A 10597-nucleotide genomic window follows, 5' to 3' on the forward strand; every position below is an offset into this window, starting at 1 on the left:
AAAAACATTTCTAAAATCACACTTAACTTTTACTTACTAATATCTAAACTCACATGTTTGATTTAGTGATCTCACATCACTATTCCGACACCACTGAAATTTGGGCTGTTACGTAGTGCAAAAAATCATGAAAAAGAAAATATTTTCATTAAAATAATTTGGATAACAGTAATGGCTTAACTTTGATAATTCACAAAAAATCATAAAAATTTAGTTAGAGATTAAATTAAATATGGAATTAAATTTTACTGAGTATAGTTTCATATGGAAGAAATGGTGTAAGCAATGGAATTGTAGATTTTGAGATATATTAGTTTTTGGGACAATGTAAGAAATGGTGTAAGTAATGAAATTGTAGACTTTAGAAAATCATAAAAAAAATTGTACAAAAATTATTAAGGGATGGAATTTATATGTTTAAATTATTAATGAGTCTATTTTCAAGAGAATCTAAAGTAAGCATCATTTGAGCCCTGTATTAAGGGATAATTAATTTTTAGTAAAGAAAGGTTAAAGTTGTCAAGCAACAGAACAGGGGAAATTTTGAAGAATTTACTGTACTGATTTGCTAAAGTAGAAATTCTAAAAAATTTATGGTAAAAATATATTTGAGCCTAGTTTCAAAAACATCAAGTGAATCTTAATTTCAAATTCTATAGTTCAAGATATAAATAATTTAGTAACTATGACACAAGTGGACAACTTTGATATGAACACATCAGTAAATAGTGGAATTATAGTTAATGTTACGTATATGCATGTCATACTAAAAGCTAAAGATTCTAATATGTATATACATAAAGGGTGTGGAATAGAGAGGAGGAGGAAAAATAGTAGATGAATTTGAAATGTTATGAAATGGTTATAAATGATGGAATGATTAGTACTTATGAGAATGTTTAAACGAATTGATAGAATAATAAGTGAGTAATTGTTAATTGATCTGATTTTGGAATCTTGGCTAAAATTTTATGAATAATTAAATTAATTGACAGAATTTAGAAATAAATATGAAGTATACATAAAGTGGGTAAACTACTTTAGAAAGTGTAAGTCCTTCAATGAACTTATTTGTAAAACTTTAAATTTTGTTAATTTTATAAACTTTATTATCTTTGATTGAAATCATGTTTTAATGAGCTCATTCAACCCATAAATAGTTCTTTCATAAATTCAATTATTACTAAAATGAGTAAAATGGTATGCAATAATTTAATAATATGATAAATCAATCTGAAATATTTGTAGTTGCTTCAATAAAGAATGTGACATCCTGGTACCTTGACCTGACGATTGAGTTGAGTATGGGGTGTTGAATTTAGTGGTATCAAAACTCGGGTTTACTAATCCTAGGATCATGAATGAGTCTAGAAAAACAATATATATAAGAAAATATAATATAAAATAATGAAATGTGAATCTGAAATTTGAGAAGATAGTGAAAAAGTTTTAAATTATTCTTGACTAGATAATAATCTTAATATGATTCATGACAATAGGTATGAAATATAAATATATGAGAAAGAATTAAGGTTGAACTTGAGAAAATAATGAATAAAATAATGTTATAAATAGATATGGCATGAGATGATAAAGAGATGATTAAATTGAGAAATGTGCAAAACTTGATAAGTGAAATTAAGTGCTATGAAATGAAGTGCGGAGGAAATATAATAAGTGTTAGGAAAAGAAATAGTAAAATTTTAAGTATAAGAGATTGAATGACGATAAGGACTAAATAGAAAATTTGTGAAATTTGAAATATTTTTACTTGATCTCAGAGGAGGATGTGTTAAATATGTTAACTCGATTTAGCAAATTGATGAACTTATAATTGCGAGCTATTTGGGTGGATAATAATAATAAAATAATATGAATGTTTAGAGGATAGTATGGATGGAAATGAGATACAGACCATGCCATCTTCATCGGTTGCAACATAATGGCCAAAAATCGAGCCTATTACGCGGACAAGACTAGATCACATGGTCACAACGCTCGAATTAAGTACAAGGATTTTGCGAACAACCTTCTGCATTCATTTGGAGGATAATCATTTGGTGGAAAGGCCTTGGGCGGACATATTCTGGCGAACCACCTTGGCGTGCTTCATTTAAAACTATAAATGTAATACCCCTAACCCGTCCTTTGTTGAAATAGGGTACGAGGCATTACCGATCAACCACAACATAAATCATACATTTATGCAATCATCATTAAAAACCCATTCATCTCAATCACTTTTTCCCTTATAAGGTCTTAAGAGACCTTAAAACTTTCTTAGAAGTGGTTCAGGATTAAACCAATAAAATTCACAAACTTTGAGGAACTTATAAAATTTTCAAACTTTTAAAGGTCATATGCCCTTGTGAACAGGCCATGTGCCTCACACGGTTACCAGACATGCCCATGTCACAGGCCGTGTGAAAACAGGACATACATATTGACTTGTACCACACGACCGGAGACACGCTCGTGTGCCATGGCCGTGGAAAAACTGAAGGGGTTACTGACTTGGGTCACACGGCCGGCCACACGCCTATATGCCAGTCCGTGTGTTACACACGGCCAGTAGACACGCCCGTGTGTCTAGGCCGTGTTAAAACTGTAGGGTATATTATTTAAATTCGAAAGGGTACCCTAGGAGACAAACGGCCTGATGGTCGTGAAACTAACTAAAAATTCGACTAAGGCAAGCGCACATATCGAACAGTAGTATAGTTATGGTGAGACCAGAAATATCGTATCCATGAGGACTAAAAGTACTAGTAATTACTATCTTTTTATTATCTAGCTTGAGAACCGAAAAGATGTTTTAATAACTAAAATTAACTATCTAAGTAACTAAGACTACGACAGAGATAAAAGTTGGAAAATACTTTAGGAAAACCGATGAAGAAGACAATACCTAAGGAAGAATCCACCTAGACTTTACTTATCACTTCTGAATTAGACGATTTATTCACTTGACTTAATCTGTAGAAATCCCTGATTTATGTTAGTATCTCTCTCAAGACTAAAAACAACTGGCTCTAGGTTGATTAATCGAAATCTCTTTCTAATTAAAACCCCTATCGTCACATTAACTCGATCTATGGATCCCTTTATTAGATTTGACTCTATTTCGGCAGATTTATGTCATCCTATCTCTAGGATTGCATGCAACTCCGCTGAATTCTGGGCGATCTACTCTTAAACAGGGAATTTTCCTCCTCTAAATAAGCACATCAAAAACCTGAATTAATATCCTGGAATATTAAAGCAAGGGTTAAATTCACAATTAAGAATAAGAACAAGTATTTATCATATAATTCAAATAGTTATAAGATTCGTCTTAGGTTTCATCTCCCTTAGGTATTTAGGAAATTTAGTCCATAACAATACAGGGAAACATCTCAAAATTGGGAAAACAACAAAACATAAAGAAACCCAAAAACTTCGGTAGAAATTGAATGGAGATCTTCAGTCTTGAAGGTGATCCTGCTTCCGGGATGATTCTGATGGCTGACCTTGAGTCTTTTATGCGTTCTGCTCTGCCTCTCCCCTTTAATCCTCTTCTAGAGTCTTTAAATAGACTTTGGAATGCCCAAATTAGCCCAAAATTGGCCTTTTCTGAGTAGAATTAGACTTAGGCTCGACAGGGACACTGCCATGCGCCACGCTCGTGTGAAGGTGCTTAGGCCGTGTGCAATTCTGGCTTGGTTTAGCGTTGACACGGCCATGACACACGGGTGTGTGGTATACTCGTGTGTCACACACGGGCGTGTGGATCATCCGTGTGGAAGTGCCTAGGTCGTGTGCCACGCTGAATTAGGCCCATTTTGTCCTTTTTTGGCCCGTTTCTTGCTCTTTCCACCTCCCTGTGCTCACCTAAGTATAAAACATGCATTTAAAGGTTTTAGGAGCATCGAATTCAATGAATCTTATGATAAATTGTCCAAAAATATGCCAAGCATGAGGTAAAAATATGTATATATTATGGTTTATCTAATATCCCCGCACTTAAGCATTTGTTTGTCCCTAAGCAAAATCCTCAACTCACAATTAAAATAAATTCTTCTCAACTTATAATTCTCATTAATAATGTTCGAAATAATCCACACGTAATCATACATTAAGAGCTTACCATTAAAGTTTCAAACAATCCAAATTGAGCATTTCAATCATAAAATCATAGGTATCCCCCTTTATCTAGGTAATCACCTTTAATTCCAATTTAACAAGGTTGACATCCTCACTAATGATTCACTCAAATCACTCAAAGTGTTTAAGGTTCAATAATTACACACTCAATAGTCAAACATGAAAAGTTATTACCATAGGTTTGCATGAAAATCAAATCTCCACAACTATAATGAAATGATACACAAATCAAAAGGTCTTTAACAGGGTTGTAATGGGGCTTGGGTTACAGGTATGGATAAAGGCTACCAAAGAGGGTTAGAATCGAGATTAATTTAATAGATTACCAAATTTGGACAAACGAAGCTAATTGCTGAATTACAAAAAAAAAAAGTGCCAAAATTCAAACTATCTGAAACTAATGATGTGAGTTTTTTCTCAATAAAACAACTTTAGCTTATCCAAGCTCTTTAAAACAATATGTAATTTGAATGAATATCAATATATGTTTTTTTTAAATAAGAACAAGTATTTAAATGGAAAGCACTTAATAAGAGATAATTCAGCAACTGGAATGAACGAACATAGTTAGGTAACTAATCAAATCAAATATCGATAAAAAGGAGTCAATGAAAAGGGGGAGATTCTTAATGAATCAAAAAGGGTTAAGTTGTGGGTCAGTATTAAGGGGAAAATCAAGAAATAATAGTTAAGGCTCAAAGGGGTTTTATTAGGGGTCAATTATGTGGGTAGGCTCTTTATGGGGTAAATGGGTTAAAACCTAAGTGCCTTTATCATTTTAGTATATCAAATCAAAAGTATGGTCTCGACATGTATAATCGATACAAGTTCTAGAATAACAAATCAATGTTGACACACTCATAACCAATAAATTTAGTGAGCAAGAAAGTTATATGCTCTAAAGGGCTCAAAATCTCACGAAAATTATAGGCATTAGATGTCAATCTTGTAAATTCAAAACTTCAAGATACTAATTCAATTCAAGGAGACAACCTAACAAATTTAATTCTCAAAAAATTTCAATTTTTCATGCTTGATCCCCTAATGTCTTAAAGTTTAAACAATCAATGCACGGTTACCTATGATTTAATTCAAAACATATCAGTCAAAATTATAATCAATCCGAATTCACTCTAATAATGATAAGAGAAAATTATTTGAGAACAAGATAAAAATTCAGGGATTTTCTGATAATCACATAAATAATCTCCCCACACTTAAGATGTACATTGTCCTCAATGTACAAAGATAGATAATAGTAATATAATCATAATATCAGAAGAGTGGGAGAGAAGCGAAACTGCCCTAGATTTGTAGATGTAATCCTTGAAAGAGCGGAAACGGGTTTAGAGACATTGAAAGTGATGTGTATGTGACATGTAGACAGAGGTGAAGGTGGTGGTAGAGGTTGGGTTCCACAATCACAGTGCCCAGCGAAGAGGTTATCGTGGTGGTCGGTGTCGTGGTGGCTATGGTCATGGTCGAGCAGGACATAGCAATCGTGAAGGATTGATTGTTTATTCCTGAATAGCACCCATCGACTGAACCTTGTAAAACTGTGATGCCATGAGTAATTTTTAGGGGATTTATATCGATAGGGTTGTTACTATTAGTAATAATGAAATAACTAGATAAGAGAAAATTCAAATTATACTAATAAAAGAATTTTAAGAAAATGATAAATAAAGATAAAAAGAAATGCTAAAATAAAAATGAAAAGAAAAGAAAAGAAAAACAAATTGAAAATTAAATGGACTCAAAAGTCCACGTTGACAGCTAGATCGTGAGGTGGTGGTGCTGGAGGCAATATGTGAAAATGTTGGAAAATTTGTTGTAAAGTCGTCTCGATGCTATCAAATTGCTGAGTGCGATATTGCTCAAATCGATGAAGGTGGTCAAAAACTTTAGATAATGAAGCAGCCGCATGAACTATCCGGTGACTCGGTGGTGGTCGAGAAGGTAGGTCCTCCTGAAATGCAGGGATATCATCAAGAATATCCTCGGTGTCATCCTCATCGATAGCTCTTGCAAGTAAGTACTGAGGAGGGTTGAACCCACGACGACGCTCAATCATTGGCATATGGAGCATACTTTGGATGCCTTGTGGAGATATCTGGCCGAAAAATGTTAGCGATAAGGATTGTGTCGATGTGTTTAGGAGCCCAAAGTGCCGGCTAGTCGAGTCACATACGAGTCGATGCTAATGACTCCCTTTCAATGTCACTCGGTTTGATGGCGGAAGGCAAGGGCGATGAAGTATGCGAGATCAAAAATATGTCCCTGCCTCATGCTCTACAGGAAGTATACGTCGTGAGTGTTGACGACACCAGTGCTCTCTCGCCTCTCTGTTAATGTGTGTGCCAAAAGGGCGTGGAAATAGCGCAGAGCTGGAGTTAGAGCCGATGCCTTTGAACGACTAGGATCATAAATGCCTACAGCAGGCATGAGGTCTATCCAACACGATGAAAGTGAACGATGGATGTAGTGGTGGAGGTGGGAAAAATTGTCGGCCTCCATGAACTCGTCCGTATAAAGTCCCAAGTCTGGGACACTCAGCTACCGTACTAGACCGCCAAGGCGGAATTGGATTGTTCCTGGGTCGTCATACTCTGGCATCACTGTCTATAACTGGAAATCAAACCGAGTTCAAAGGTGACTCCAAATATGTCGGCTCGATGATATCAAAGAAGTGGTCCCATAGAGCGGGGGCAAGGAGTGTTCGAACCGAATCAGCTAGGTAGACCTGCTCTAGTGTGGCCTAATCAATACAACGCCCTACACCAAGGGGTTGGGCACGTAGGATCTGAAATAATTCCTCCTGAGGCCCTGGTGGAAATTGGAGGAATGGATGTCATATTTCAGTGGTGGGATCCGTGGAGGATACCGGTCCTTTTTGCTTTTTAGAGGCGGGGACGATAGCTTTCTTGCCTCTTGTGTTCATCATAGTTTCCTACAAAAGTAATTGCATGACTTAAATCAACATAGTACTCAAACGAATAAAAACAAATATCCAAATGCAACTTAATCGGGTGGACAAGATAAATAGAATCATAATATCTAAAACAAACTTAACTAATTCAGGACTACATATATATAAGCAACTATGACTTTACGTAACAAAACAAATGGCCTAAAATCTATGTAGCGGATGTTCAAAGTGTATGGAATCAAAAACTAAAGAAGAATCACAAAAGCGGCAAAGCAATAATAATACTCTTAAATCAGTCGAATAAGACAAAAAATAGAATAACGATAAAGATCTATAAACAATAATAGTAATAATTAACATAATAGAGATAAGTAAAATAGTAAAAAAAATTAGAGATGCAAAAAAGGAAACCGAGAGTGGTGGTTGGCGATGGGGTATGGTGGCATGCGGCGGCACGTGGTGGTCGGAGGGGAAAGAGAAAAGAGGAGGAAGAAAAGAGAATGGAAGAATAGGAGAAGGAGAATTAGGAGAAAAAAATAAAGAAGAATAAGTAGGAAGAAGAGAAAGGGAGAAGAAATGGGAAAGGAAAATGGAGAAGAAGGAAGGGTTGGATGAAGAAGATGAGGGAATAATGAAGGGTGAATAGTGAGGTTTTATATGAATGGGGGGAAGTTAGGGTTAGGGGAGGGAATAAAAAGGGGGCCACGGTTGTATAAGATCCATTTTGGGCCACATGGTCGTATCCCACGCCCGTGTGGTGTGCTCCTAGCCCGTGTTTTTCGTGAAATCTTCGTTAGTGTTGCACATGGTCCCTCCGACACGCCCGTGTCCCCAGGCCGTGTGGTGCACATGGCCGAGTCGAACAGCCGTGTGCACATTTATTCGTTTCTCCCACGCCCGTGTTTGTTACGCCACGCTCATGTTCATGACTTGTGCTTATGGTCTGTTGATTGAAGTTAGTATCACACACAGCCTTTGGACATGCCTGTGGGAATAGGCCGTGTGACTCCCACAGTTGCTTCGCACGGCCGTGGTAATTTAACTCAGGCCGTGTCTCTGCTGATTTTTTTGGGAAATTAGGGTGCAGTTATACCACAATCTGGGACACGCCCATGTCCCTTAACCGTGTGGTGCATACTGCCGTGTCGCACAGCCGTTATTTATCGTAGCCCTGCATCATCCTGTCTTGGAAAAAATATTTGTCCCGTTTTAGCACGACCATGACCACGCCCGTGTCTCCTGACCGTGAGGAGCCCACGGCCTAAAGCATGCCCGTGTGCTAGGTCGTGTGTGCCGAAAATTCCTGTAGACAGATTATAAAAAAAATCAAAAACAAAAACAAACTAAATTTATTTAGTGAGGTTAGTGCTCGGGTTGCCTCCAGTGTAACACCCCGAATTAGGGCCTAATCGGAGTAGTGGTTTTGGGACGACAAATCTGAGATAGAAATAATTATTTTATTATCATTTTAAGGTCTATGGCATTATTTCATGATTGTGTGAAAATTTTGTTTAGAAATTTTATCGATAAAGGGTCCAATTTTATATTTAAGACTAAATTGCAAAAGTTGTAAAATGTGAGTTCTAGTTCGCAAAGGTACTAAGTACTTGTGAGTAATGGGTTTTTAAAGTGGAGGTCCTTGGATAGTAATTAGACCATTATACTAGTTTGGACAAAAATACCTAAAGGAAGATAAAACACCATAGTTTTTAATTAAGGGCATTTTGGTCATTTAGTTATTAAAATGAATTAAAAACAAAATTAAAAGCCAATTTTTGTCCATCTTCAACCCCTTGGCCGAATTTCACATGAGGAAGACATAGCTAGGGTTTTTCAAGCTTCCAAGCTCGATTGTAAGTCCATTTTAGCCCCATTTTTAATGTTCTTTACGTTTTTGGAGTCTTGGTAACTTGATTAAGCTTGTTCTAGCAATAATTTAACCTAGGGTTTATATTTAGAAAAATACCCATAGGTGAAATGTATTTATTTTGATGTTTTATGGTAGAATATGAAGCTTGAAATTGTGTTAAACAACTTTTGCTAAGCGATTTTACATGAAAACAAGTAAAACGACATAATCGGTAAAAATACCTAATGTTCATAAGTACATGTTAGAGTGAGAATTTGATGTTTCCATAGAAGGGAAAAATGATCAGAATGTCATAAAACATAAGAAAATAGGATGAAGTTTAATTTTCGAGCCTTGCGAAAAAAGTGTAAATATGTAAAAGTTTAAGGGCAAAAATGTAATTTTGCCAAAGTTTGAGTCAATGACTGTTTTAATAAATTTGAGTATTAAATAAGCTAAATTTTTTATTTTAGATCAAGAGAAACAAGATTCGAGTCGTGATCGAGGGAAAAATAAAGTTTACGAGAAATAGGCTCGATTTCTAACATTTTGTATCGAGGTAAGTTCAGGAGTAAATGTAGTAACATAATTGTCATTTTAAGTAATTTAATGTTATTTATATGATATGATGATTATTATCATGAAATATTATGCTTTGTGGATTATCATTTAGTAATACGTAAATTATGTGAGCTACTTGATAAATATGAAATGCTATCAAGTATCGGTTCCGACATTCCGAGGAAGATATCAAAGATGTGTGATTGAGGAAAATCCCATTTGAACCTTGGGAATAGATTAGGATACAAGTGACATGTCACTAGGATATTTGAATACCGAGCTCGTTGAGTTTAGTTCGAGTTCGTGAGATATAACTAGATATCCGAACTCGTTGAGTTGAGTCCAAGTTCACTTATGAATGCGAACGCCCAAGTTCGCTTATGGGCGGGTTACATGGTAGCTTGGCTACATAATTTCCTCAGGCTATTGAGTTTGTCTAGCTGCAGGTATGGCACTTATGTGCATGCAATCCGTGTATCCAAATTATATTCCGATGTGTTCAACGGGTGAATCTTAAGTGAATAAGGAGAATCCTTAAGAAGAAGGTGACATGTTGGTAAGTGTGGTGAATGAGAAAATTTGGAAAGGTATGCGCTTAAACCCTTAGGTTGAGAACTTGGTATGATGAAATCGTGGTAAGATAGTAAATGCAAATGTAACATGAATGTCTTGGTGATATTTATACAAATGATGTTTTGTGTTGGATTGCATGATTATATTACTTGATATTTACATGTGAACTTACTAAGCATTTATGCTTACTCCCTCCTTTCTATTCTTTGTAGTTTTGACAAGCCAACTCAGAAATTGGGAACGGTCGGAGGCTCGCTCACACTATCCGTGGACCATTTTGGTATAGTGGCTTGTATATTTTGAGTATGGCATGTATAGCATTATAATCATTTTGTGTATATGATCTTATGATATGCCTATTGGGTGGTAAGGAAATTTTTGGTAATGATTAGCCATTGGAATGGCTAATCAAGATCATATTTGGTGTTATGTATGCTTAATGTGCTGTCTAATCCATGGAAATTCATAAAAAGGTGAAATTTGCTATAAAACAGTATCATACAGCAGCAATAATATGAGTTTGAAAAATCACTAAAAATAGT

Source organism: Gossypium arboreum, chromosome 8 (genome assembly GCF_025698485.1).
Source record: "Gossypium arboreum isolate Shixiya-1 chromosome 8, ASM2569848v2, whole genome shotgun sequence".
NCBI lineage: Eukaryota > Viridiplantae > Streptophyta > Magnoliopsida > Malvales > Malvaceae > Gossypium > Gossypium arboreum.